The sequence below is a fragment of the Eumetopias jubatus genome, unplaced genomic scaffold (assembly GCF_037043125.1).
Source record: "Eumetopias jubatus isolate StellerSeaLion01/CBP00866 unplaced genomic scaffold, mEumJub1_p1.0 scaffold_14, whole genome shotgun sequence".
Taxonomy (NCBI): domain Eukaryota; kingdom Metazoa; phylum Chordata; class Mammalia; order Carnivora; family Otariidae; genus Eumetopias; species Eumetopias jubatus.
In genome coordinates, this window is record NW_028274820.1 from 6,902,982 (window position 1) to 6,916,342 (window position 13,361).

Sequence of the window (13,361 nt, forward strand, 5' to 3'; positions counted from 1 at the left end):
AAGAGAAACAGTTTATATTAAAAGTGGTCTGGATAAAACAGGTCAGTTACAGGACTATTTCTCCCTCAAATATGGATAAAAACTATTAAAATGTGGTAAACTAAATCCAGCAATGTATAAGAAAGATATTTTTTCTGATCAATTGTTGCTATATCAATGTGATTCGTGCGCGGTAAGCAGTTACGCACGGCTAAGCGACATAGGACCTTGGGACACCCAGATGCGGTAAAGTCCTCTGGTTCGTTCCCAGGGACCTGGCGGGAAGGCACAGCGACGGGCTGCTTTGTAAGGGACTGCTGATAAAATCATGACCAGGTGGGCACGAGTTACTACCGCACATAACAAAAGACCTTTGGCTGCAACATCATGGGAGGACATGAAGAAGGGGTCCTTTGAGGGAGAAGGCCAAAATCTACCAAAGAGTAAACAACTTGAAGCCAAAGGCTCTCTGTTAACGATGATGCTCCTCAAGCAAAACACAAAAAGCACAAAAAGAAAAAGGAGTACTTAAATGAAGATGTAAATGGATTCATGGAATACGTAAGACAAAACTCAGGGATGGTTCATAATGGAGAGGTGATAGCAACAGACAGTCAGGACGTAAGGGAGGAAATTGCAGTTGCTTTAAAGAAAGGTAGTCGACGGGAAGGGAGAAGACTAAAAAGACCAGCAGCATAGAAAAATGCAATGGTATGTTTCCATTGTAGAAAACCTGGCCATGGGATTGCAGTTTGCCCAGCTGCCCTTGAGAATCAAGCTATGGGCACTGGAGTATGTCATTGGGGTGGCTCCACAGACCATGAAATAACCAAGTGCAAAGCCAAAGTAGACCCAGCTTGTGGTGAATTTCCTTTTGTAAAATGTTTTGTTTGTGGGGAAATGGGGCATCTGTCCAGATCTTGTCCTGATAATCCCAAAGGACTCTATGCTGATGGTGGTTGCTGCAGACTCTGTGGCTCCGCAGAACATTTTAAGAAAGATTGCCCTGAGAGTAAGAATTCAGATCGAATGGTCACAGTTGGTCGCTGGGCAAAGGGAATGAGTGCAGACTATGAAGAAATTTTGGATGTGCCTAAGCCACAGGAACCCAAGACAAAGATACCTAAAGTTGTTGATTTTTGATAATGATTAGTACTATCGTTAGTTACCACCTCATCGTTAAGTGTTCTGAACCGGGCATACTTCACAAATTGGAGCTGGGCTCCCTTGGAGACCTGTTTTGTAGATACCAGTATGATCCGGGAATGGTCACATTGTTTCCTGAGTGCTGTCCATTAAAGAGTGCTTCTATCACTGGAGAAAATCACTGAAGAAAAGTAGAAGATGTTAAAATTGGATTCTCTAAAAGAACATTTTTAACAGACAGAACTTAGGTATAACTAAGTGGTTATATGCTTGATTGTAACAATCATCTTTCTTTTAAAAACCATTCATTAATGTACACCACCCCTAAACAAAGATAACCGCTTTGCATTTGGAATTGAATTTTTCGTTATATTGTTTTCTTGGTTCAAAATAACAATTTATTATTAGGAATTTATAAGTTGCCACAAAATCTACTGTATTTTTAAAATATTTAATAAAAATTCGTTTGCTATTTAAAAAAAAAGAGAATCTACTAATGTAATTCATCTTATTCATAGGTTAAAAGTTTACATATTGAATAGTGCACCCATAGATTTATACATATATAATAGAATATTTACAAATATACACAAACGCAATACTACCATATCAATATTAGGAAAAAAATCAATAAAATTTCATAACAGTGCATGATACAAAAAGAAATTTCCTTTACAGATGAAGAGTACCTACCCAAATCAAAAGCAAGCATTATATATAAAACAAGAACAAGACAGGATGGTCTACTCATTGTCTTCATTTTCAGTTTTGTCCTGGAAGAGCTGGTCAAATCAGCCACAGATTTTCATTCCAAACTGATTTAACTTATTTCCACAAGAAAACTCAAATAATTTGCAAACAGATTATTGCGATTAAACAGAGAGTTTTACAAGTTTGTTGCAAATAAGATAAATCCTAAAAAATTAAAAAGCAATTACATTTCTACATACTAACATCAATTTCTAACATCAAGGACAATAGAATTAAGAAAAAATCCTCAGCATTTATAATATCAAACTATAAAATACCTAAGGATAATTAAACATAAGCTGTGGAGAAAATTTTAAAACTTTGTTATCTGTTAACAACAACAAAAATCTTCTAGCAATAAAATGTTTTAGCAAGTTTAATGATAAAAAATTCAATATCTTCATCTTATTAGTTTTCCTCAAATTGTTTTAAACTCTCAAAATGCATTTCAATCAAAATTCCAATTAAGATCTTAAATGGAAAGACAAAAACAAAGAGTAGTTAAGAGATATTCCTAAAGAAAAATTAAAAAGAAATGATTTCTATAACAAATGTTAAATTGATAGTTATAGTAAATGAGTTTTATAAGGATATAGGAAATTAATAGATATAAAGATAAGTAGAATGGGAAAAGACTCATATATATGAAATTTGATATTCTTGTGTGTAGATCATGGTCATCGATGCTGAAAGATGATCTACTCCATTAATGTCACTCAGGCATTTTTTTAACCACATGGAAAAGTAAATAAATTTAGTTCCTTTCTCAAAAAAAAAAAAAAAAAAACACGAAAAATCAATGAAATCCAAGCCAGGAAATTAATAAAGAAAAACAAAGTAATCATGAACTGGTTTTTAGAAAAGATTACCATTGATAAATCTCTAGCCAGGCTAACCAAGAAAGAAAGAAAAAAATAAAGAGAGAGAGAGAGAAAACACAAATTACTAATACCAGAAATGAATAAGAAGCCATCACAACTGATGCCAAGACATTAAAAGAATAATGATTGGATGTAAGTTTAGCTCTATGCCCACAAATTTGATACCTGAAATGAAATAGTCCAATTCCTTAAAAACACGATTAAAACTCAAAGAAGAATAGACAATCTGAATAGGTCTATGTTATTAAAGAAATTTCAGGGCACCTGGGTGGCTCAGTTGGTTAAGTGTCCATGTTGGGCTCAGGTCATGATCTCAGGGTTCTGAAATCAAGTCCCACATTGGGCTCTCTTCTCAGTAGAGAGTCTGCTTCTCCCTCTCACTCTCCCTTTGTGTGCTCTCTCTCTCTCTCTCTCAAATACATAAGTAAATATTTTTTTTTAAATAAATAAAGTAATTCCATTAATGATTACTAACTTTCCAATGGAAAACAGTTGGCTTAAAGGGTTTTACTGGTGAATTTTACAAACATTCAAGAAGAAATATGCCAATTTTCTATGATCTTTACCAGAAAACAGAAGCAGAAGGAACATTTCCTAACTCATTTTATGAAGCCAGCATTACCCTAGTAGCAAAACCTGACAATTACATTATTAGGAGGGAAATTATAGTATCTCTAACAATCATAGAGGAGACACGCTCAACAAAATTTTAGCAAATTGAGTTTAACAATATGTAAAAAGAATTGCACACCATGACCACGGGGATTTATTTCAGGTATGCAAAGCCTGGTTCAACATTTGATCAATTAATGTAATTAATAACATTAACAGGATAAAGAAGAAAATCATCTGTTTAGACCATATCAACAGATGCAGAAAAATAATTTGACAAAATTCAGCACCCATTCATGATAAAAAAAACCAAAAAACAAAAAACAAAAAATATCTCAGCAAACTAGCATTAAACCTTGTTAAAGATCATCTACGGAAATCTCTAACATTGTACTTAATATTGAAAAACTAGATGTTTTCCTCCAAAAATCAGAAATAAGTAAGGCTATCTCCTCTCACCAGTCCTATTCAACAACTGGAGATCTGAGCTGATGCAATATGAAAAGAAAAGGAAATAAATGGTATATGGATTGAAAAGAAAGAATAAAATTGTTTTTGTTTGCAGGTAATATAACTGTCAATATAGAAAATCCCAAAAGTTTCAACCAAAAAATGGAATTAATAAGCAATTATAGCAAAGCCACATAATGTAATGTTAATTTACAAAATTTAATTGCTTTCCTGTACACCAGCAATAAACAACTGGAAGTGAAATAACACTATTTATATTAATATATAAAAATGAAATAATCAGGTATAAACCTACCAAAATATGTACAAGATCCATACGAGAAAAGCTACATAACATTTTTTTAATTTAATTTTATTATGTTATGTAAATCACCATACATGACATCAGTAGTTTTTGATGTAGTGTTCCATGATTCATTGTTTGTGTATAACACCCAGTGCTCCATGCAGTACGTGCCCTCTTTAATACCCATCACCAGGCTAACCCATCCCCCCACCCCCCTCCCCGCTAGAACCCTCAGTTTGTTTCTCAGAGTCCATAGTCTCTCATGGTTCATCTTCCCCTCTGATTTCCCCCCCTTCATTTTTCCCTTCCTACTATCTTCTTCTTTTTCTTTTTTTTTTTTTTTAACATATATTGCATTATTTGTTTCAGAGGTACAGATCTGTGATTTAACAGTCTTGCGCAATTCACAGCACTCACCATAGCACATACCCTCCCCAATGTCTATCACCCAGCCACCCCATCCCTCCCACCCCCCACCACTCCAGCAACCCTCGGTTTGTTTCCTGAGATTAAGAATTCCTCATATCAGTGAGATCATATGATACATGTCTTTTGACGTGGATAGAACTAGAGGGTATTATGCTAAGCAAAGCTACATAACATTGATGAAGAAATCAAATAAGATCTAAACAAATGTGTTTCATTATGTTCATGGATAGGAACATTTAATATCAAGTTGTCAATTCTTCCTAACTTGATCTATAGATTCAAGGCAATCCTAATCAAAATCCTTGCAAGTTATTTGGTGAATATTGGCAAACTGATTATAAAATTTATATGGAAATAAAAAACCCAGACCAGCAAACATATTATTTAAGAAAAACAAAGTCAGAAGTCTACTAAGCAAAATAAGTCAGTCAGAGAATGACAAATACCATATAATTTCATTCATATGTGGAATTTAAGAAACAAAACAAATGAGTGAAAGGAAAAAAGAGATCAAGAGGCAAACCAAGAAATAGACTCTTACCTATAGAGAACAAACTGATGGTTACCAGAGGGGAGGTGGGTGGGGGGATGGGTTAAATAGGTGATTGGGATTACGGAGTGTACTTGTGATGAGAACTGGGTGTTGTATGGAAGTGTTGAATCACTGTATTGTACACCTGAAACTAATATTATACTGTATGCTAACTGGCATTTAAATTTTTAAAAAAGGGAAAAGGAAAGAAAAAGATTTACAAAAAGTTAAGATCAAGACAGTGTAATAAGTAATAGACAATAGATCAATGGAACAGAAGAGAGAACCCAGAAATAAACCCCCATAAATATGAACAACTGATTCTTGACAAAGTAGCCAAGGCAATGAAATGGAGAAAGGATGATCATTTCAATAAATGGTCCTGGAACATCTAGACATCCACAAGCCAAAAATAAAGAAAGAAAGAAAGAATCTAGACACAGACCTTATATTTTCATATAAATGGATTATAGGTCTAAATTTAAAATGCAAAACTACAACTTCTAAGAAAAGTAACACAGGAGAAAATCTCGATGACCTTGAGCTTGATGATTACTTTTTAGATACAATAGCAAAAGCATGTTCTGCAAAAGAAAAATTTGATAAATTGAACTTCATTAAGATTAAAAGCTTCAGTTTTGCAAACCACACTTTAAAGGGCATGAAAGATAAATCACAAACTGGGAGAAAATCTTTGCAAAATAGGCATCTCATAAAAGATTTGTATCTAAAATATACAAAGAACCTGTAAAACTCAGCAATGTGAAGACAGACAACACAGTTACAAAATGTGCCACAGATATGAATAGACAACTCATCAAAGAAGATATATAGATGGCAAACAAACATACAAAAAAATGCTCAATCATATGTCATTAGGGAATTGTAAATTAAAACAATGAGATACTACCACACAGCTTTTAGAATGGTTCAAATCCAAAATCCTGACAACACCAAATGCTGGTGAGGATGTGGAACAACAGAAAGTCTCATTCATTGTTGGTAGAAATGCAAAATGGTACACTTTGGAAGGCAGTCTGGCAGTTCCTTAGTTATAAAACTAGACATATACGTACCACATGATGCGGCAATAATGCTCTTCAGTATTTACCAAGTGCGATAAAAATTTGTGTCTACACAAAAACCTGCACACAAATTTTTACAGCACTTTATTCCTAATCGTTAAACATCAGAAGTAAACAAGATCCTTCAGTAGATGAATTAATAAACTAGTACATCTATATGAGGCAATATTATTCAGTGATAAAGAGAAATTAATTCTCAAGCTACAAAAAGACAGGAGGCAATCACTTAGCAATTGCTAAGTGAAAGAAGCCTATTTGAAAAGACTATATGTTGTGTAATTCTAACTATATAACTGAAGTCATAGAATATGACTGAAGGAAAAGGCGTACATCTAAAGACAGTAAAAAGATAATTGATCACTGGGGTTTCAGGGGCAGGGGGAAGGGATGAGTAGGTAAAGCACAGGAAAGTTTTAGGGCAGAAAAATCTATTTGAAAGGATACTATCATGGTGACCATATGATATTACACATTTGCCAAAATCTGTAGAACTTTACAACACGATGCTAACTGTGGACTTTAGTTAGTAATAATGTATTAATATTGGTTCATCAATTTTAGCAAATGTACTACACCAATGCAAGATGTTAGTAATAGTAAAAACTGTGGGAGGAGGAAATAAATGAAATAAATAGGAAGTCACTGTACTTTCTGGACAATTTTTTTGTAAACCTGAAATTGCCCTGAAAAATAAAAATTTTTTAAAGAAGATTTTTAGTAAGATAAATGGAGAAATCAGAGGAATTTATTAAGATTATTCAGAAATTTTAAAAAGTTCATTTTTTGTTTGGTAATAATTAATTTGTAGGATTTGTAGTGTGTCTGTGTGGTGTGTCTTGTGTATTTTTTGAAATGTTTGTTCTTACGTTTAGCACAGCAAGAAGAATTGAGGTGTGCATTAAGACTGTGGTAAAGGAATGGACCACGCGATTTGAGCCAGAAGAGGGAGATTGGAAGGAAAATTACAAGGTTCAAGGGATTGCAGGGGCTCATCCTACCAAAGAATGGTAGTAGTCGAAGTAGTTAAAGAAATGAGCTAACAACATTATAACACTAGTTATAAAAAATTACATAAACCATAATGACATAAATGCATAAATGCATACATCTATACATGCATATACACATAAATCATAAAGAATACACAACTCCTCCTTACAGAAAAAATTAGATAACATATGTAGATATATTACCCTACATTGAGGGTAGAGTTTAATGCTCAACTCCTCCAGTGGGAGCTGAAGTTTGTTACTTGCTTCCAGGGAATACAGTATGGAAAGAGAAAAAATAATTTTAAAATGCAAAAATCTGACAAGTGCCACCATACCCAAGATCATGATTAATGTCACCACTGTTGCTTTGTGGATGTCATATCCCTCCTGATACAGTATGATAAGAAGAATATTTCACTTCTATAAATTCTTTCCAGAGTTCCATAAAGCCTTCTAATCTAATCTAACCTCACTTCAGGATCTGCACTGGACATGGAGAAAAATGTTAATGAAATCCAACCCTGGCCAATTTTCTTTGAAATTGCTAGAGTCACAAAAGCCAAGGAAAGACTGAGAATCTGTCACTGACATGAGGAGACTAAGTAGATGTGATGACTAATGCACTGCGGTACCTGAATTGGATTCTAGAACATTAATGGAAAAGCTGGAGGAATCTGAATCAAATCTGGAGTTTGGTTAAAAATAATGTGACAATTGGGGTCTCTTGGTGTTGATCCATTACCCCAACAACTTAAAATGGTAACAGGTAAAACTCAAAGTGACTGAAGTGTTTGTGGAACTTCCTATAATACCTTTATCTTCTTCCTGTAAATCTAAAATTATCCCAAAATAGCAAAAAAATCTTTTTAAATTTTTTTAATATTTTTTAAATTTATTTTTATTTTTTAAATCAGCAAATATGGTTAGAAGACAATTGTCTGGGTAAATTTAGCGCCCTAGGGAGTGGTCATGTGATGTGTTGCTTCAGCGGAAGGACTAGTTTGTTTGGCAACAAGAAGGCCAAAGAACTGAGAAGCCAGGAGACCTGGTTTGCCATCTTCACAGACAAATGATAGTAGGGCTTGAGGTGGAGTGAAAGATTGCTTTGCAAATGACAGAAAATTTATGAAAGATGGGGAGTGACTGACATGTTGTTTGATGACCCATTAGTTGATGACAAGAACCAAATAGCATTGTCCTTTTTATAAAAACATGGAAGAGTAATTGTTTGGAAGCAGAAATGGAGAGCACAGAGGACTTTGACCCATTAATCAACTCTGTAATTGGGAGAAGCTTTGGAGTAGGAATTAAAACCCAGAGCAGGTACCATGCCATTGTTTGGGGTTGCAATGGAAGTGATGACTGTGGCACAAATCAGAGAAGACAATGAGGGAAAAGAAACATCAGGAGAAAAAATAAATAAACCTGTGGTTGGTAGCTATTCATAAGAGCCCCCATGATTCTTGTTTTGTTGGTATTCGTGTCATTGTGTAGCCTTTCCTCACAACAAGTAGGTCTGACCTGTGTCATCACTAAAATATTATGAAAATAATTACATATGTTGTCTGAGGCCAGGCCTAAAAACTGTTCTATCGTGCTTTCTCTTGAGTCCCTGGCTACCAAGGAAGCCAACTGCCATATCGTAAGTCCTATAAAGATGTCCAGGTGGTAAAGAACTTGTGACTCCTTACAAAGCCAACATCAACATTCCAACCACATGAATAAGGCTCCTAGAAAGCAGAGTCCCCAACCTGGTCAAGTCTTCAGGTGTCAGCAGCCTTTGCCAACAACCCCACTGCAGCCTCATGAGAATCACCCAGGTAAGTTATTCTCACAGAAACTCTATGAGGTAATATGGGGCACCCGGGTGGCTCAGTAGGTTAAGCGCCTGCTTCTTAATTTGGCTCAGATCATGATCTCAAGGTTGTGAGAACAAGCCTCGCTTCAGGATCTTCACTGGACATGGAGCCTGCTTGAGATTCTCTCTCTCTCCCTTCCCCCCACCGCTCATGGACACAAGGGCATTCTCTTTCTTGAAAGAAAGAAAGAAAGAAAGAAAGAAAGAAAGAAAGAAAGAAAGAGAAAAAAAGAAGCTCTGAGATAATAAATATTTTTTTCCCATCCACTAAGCTGTGATGATATATTATGCAACAAGAGATGACAAATACAAAGTGTAGAGGAGTGTGTTTATTATAGACTGACAGGGTGCAGCTGAAGGAGTCAACAGGTAGGCAAAGTTTAGGAGTTAAATTTCTTGTACCACAAAGTGAGGTGACTGTTTTAGTTACTTGAAATATCCCTTTCAATTCTAACATTTTGTGACTCATTTTCTTTTGATTGTGTATGAAATGCACTGAACTCTGGTATTTCCCGGTACTGAAAGTTGCTCTTTGATACCACTCAGTTGATGTTATGATTGACAATAAAGTAGTCTTTGATTTAAGCTTTTGAAGTCAATAAACCTCACAGAATATTTTGATTTTCTTCCTTTTATTTGTACCTTATTGTAATTTAAATCAGCTATCATCATGCACTGCGGGAACATTGTTATATTGTACTCTTTGTGGGGACTAAAGCTTAGCTTCATTGTACTGATTGGTGATAAGACCTACAAGTGTTATGAATATGTAACTTCCAGTCAGAGTTTGGATGATGTTCAACAAGTGTGGCCAGAAAGGCTTTTAAATCGACATGGTTGGAGAAATTGTAAAAGAAAAAAACCCTACTTGTTTTCTGACTTATTTTAATGTTAATAGCAAATAGAATCACAAGATTGTTAAAGTCTTGAGAAAACCTTTTCTTTATTCATTTCTCCTTCCTCCAAGGAATTGGTGAGGATCTGACCTGTTTGAAAATGACTTTGAGTGGAAACTCAAATCAAGTTTAAGAACCAACGAGGCCCCAACCTGATAACACTGCTTGGAGTGTAGTTGTCAATTTGTTTTTAATATGTAACTAGGACAGATTATGAAATAATTTACATTTGTAAGAAGCTATACAAACTAGTGGTTTGTGAAATTATTTCATTGGTATTAATATTTTTACAACACAATGCCTTACAAACAAATTTGCTATTTTCAGGGATTTGAGATATAGAGAATGGAAGAAGTAGAGATATTTGTTTTAATTAGTGGTATGGAGGGATACCTCCAAATGCAGTATTTGTGTATCAATCCACAGGTGTTTCTCTGCCGCTAATGTGACAGCCACTGTGCAGTCCATTGGAAATATAAAGCTAGATAGGTTATATTCTCCTGTCCTCCAAAACTTTCAACAAGGTAGTTCAATAATGAAATGACTGAACTATAAATCCTATGAGAAATATTTGCAAAAGAAGCATAGAAAAACACTTAAGTAATCTCTAAGTCAGGGGCGCCTGGGTGGCTCAGTCATTAAGCATCTGCCTTCGGCTCAGGTCATGATCCCGGGGTCCTGGGATCGAGTCCTGCATCAGGCTCCCTGCTCAGCGGGGAGTCTGTCCTCCCTCTCCCACTCCCCCACTCCCCTGGCTTGTGTTCCCTCACTTGCTGTCTCTCTCTGTCAAAAAAAATAAAATCTTAAAAAAAATAATCTCTAAGTCAGAAGGCTCCAATAGTGGACAGTGTTACAGCTGAGGTTTGAAGCCTGTGTAGGAGTTCAATAAATACAAAAGCAATTAGTCAAGGCAAGAGGATGTCCACAGACATCCTGGATGGGGATCCATGTGCGAAGGCACAGATGTCTAAACAGCATAACATGCTCAAAAATTTACAAACAGCCTGGGATCTTGGAAGAAAGTATTGTGATAAGCATAGAGTAATATTGAAACCATCCAAGAAGGCAGGTGCCAGTTCATAAAAAGGTTTACAGGATGAACTATGGACTTGGGATTTCACCCTGGAACCTACAGGCAGCCAGTGAAGCATTTAAGAGTGGTTAATTTCCTAAGCAGCTTTATAATCAAGACTTTGGAAACAACATAGAGAGTGGATTTAATGTGACTTAATGTAAAGTAGATTGGATTTTGGAAAATAATTCAAATATTGGGATAAGAATTTGAGGACTGAGACGTCAGGAGCATGATTGTCAAAAAGCACATTCTGCAGTGGTGCATTATGAGGTCAGCTCTATTTGGGTGATTGTCCTTGATCTCTGTCTCCTGAAAAACCCTACCAGTGTCTAACTTAAGCTGGTACAATGGTAGATTTAGGCTTTTATTCTAAATCTATAAAGAGTGTTCCTTGAATGGGTAGTTTAGTATTATAAGTGAATAAAATCCACGAAAGGGTCATGAGCTTCTATTCAAGAAGAGGTGTTTAACAACCTGAGGAACAACCATTTTCACCAAGGCTTGCTTCAGATATTTCCCCAGACAACAAACTTACTGCCATCCTTTGATTGCTATTGTGTGGTTGTTCCTACCAGAAGATTCTTGTGAATGGAGAATTTTCTGAGATGTCCTAGGGTCAGTGCCCATTCATTAAACATCAGTCACATTCTGACTGGTGTGAGGTGGTATCTCATTGAGGTTTTGATTTGGATTTCCCTGATGCCAAGTGATGTTGAGCACTTTCTCATGTGTCTGTTGGCCATTTGGATGTCTTTGTTGGAAAAATGTCTGTTCATGTCTTCTGTCCATTTCTAGATTGGATTATTTGTTCTTTGGGTGTTGAGTTTGATAAGTTCTTTATAGATTTTGGATACTAGCCCTTTATCTGATATGTCATTTGCAAATATCTTCTCCCATTCTGGTGATGAGTATTAAGGAGGGCATGTATTGAATGGAGCACTGGGTGCTATACACAAACAATGAATTGTAGAAAACTACATCAAAAACTAATGATGTAATGTATGGTGACTAACATAACATAATAAAATAAAATTAAAAAACAAAAACAAAAACATCGGCCACATTTTCCAAGTTAAATGTAACAATAGAATTCAAATTAAGCTTTATCTTTCTATTTTCTACCTCAGGAGTTTACCTGAAATATTTAATGAGATTGTTGTGAGAACTGGTGTCCTATGAAGTATTTCTTTTTTCCTGCCCACCACCTCAGAATCCCTGGCTATGTCTACTTCCAGAACACATGCTATGCAAGAAGGTTTATAAGGGGAAAATGTGAGGTAATATTTCAAATTCAGGTGTCAATGTTCTGAGATTCTCAGTTGAGCTAGAAAAGAATGTGTGGGTACGTCTTTAAAAACTGAAAATAAAGCAGATTTCAAGAATAAGAAGAGAGAAGGCCAAATCTTTTAGTCAAAAAACAAAACAAAACAAAAAAAAGAGACAGAGAGACAAAAATAAGAACAAAACCAGTCAAGGCCTTTGTGATGAGTAGAATAATGCTTGCCAAAGATGTCAAGGTCCTATTTTCCAGAGGTTGTTAAAATGTTCTGTTGCATGTCATGTAGGAATTTAAGTTAGTCATTTAACTAATCAACTGACCTCAAGATAAGAAGATTTTATTCTAGATTATCTCTGTAGGCCTAATGAAATCACAAGTGTCCTCAAATGAGGGAGAATGAGACAGAAGAGTCAGAAACAGAGAGATGGCAGCATAAGAAAAGTTGAGTGGCTTTGCTGACTTCAAAGATGGAGGCAAACAGCAAGCCAAGGAATGCAGGCAGGCAGCCTCTAGGAACTGGGTTTTCCCCTAGAACCCCTATAAGGAATGTATCCTTGCACACGTGTACCTTGACTTTAACCCAGTGAGATTCATTTCAGACTTCTGACCCCCAGGAAAAGTGTAAGAGAATAAATTTGCCTTAAACCACAGTAATTTGTTATAGTAACAATAGAAAACAAACACATTTCTCCATAAATCCATTTGTTCATTCAGGGCTTTTTGTTAGGTCTTACAGGTTACACATCAACTTGATATTCATAGGTGACAAGGCACATATAGTTTATTTTGAAGTAGAGTATCTACTGCTCTTCACGTCATATAGCCTCATTATTCTTGGATTCTCTGATGTATTTCTTTGTCTCTCTTCATCTCACTGCCTCCCACAACAAAGCTTCTTCCACATAGAAACACCAAGTTCGTACTCTGGATGGTCAGAGTTTTTATGATATTCTAGGGTGCCTGTGACTTACATAAAATATTTCCCCTGAATGTGCTCTTTGACAGTTACCTTCCTACCCTACGAGTTTAACTGAAATGTTTAATAATATTTCCTCAGCATTGCAATTCCATCTTATAAAAGAATCCCAAA

General features: G+C 35.6%; 1 pseudogene; it reads left to right on the forward strand.

Moving 5' to 3' along the window:
* Nucleotides 1-307: 307 nt before the first annotated feature.
* LOC114213698 (zinc finger CCHC domain-containing protein 9 pseudogene) lies at nucleotides 308-1,122 on the forward strand (annotated as a pseudogene).
* Nucleotides 1,123-13,361: the final 12,239 nt, after the last annotated feature.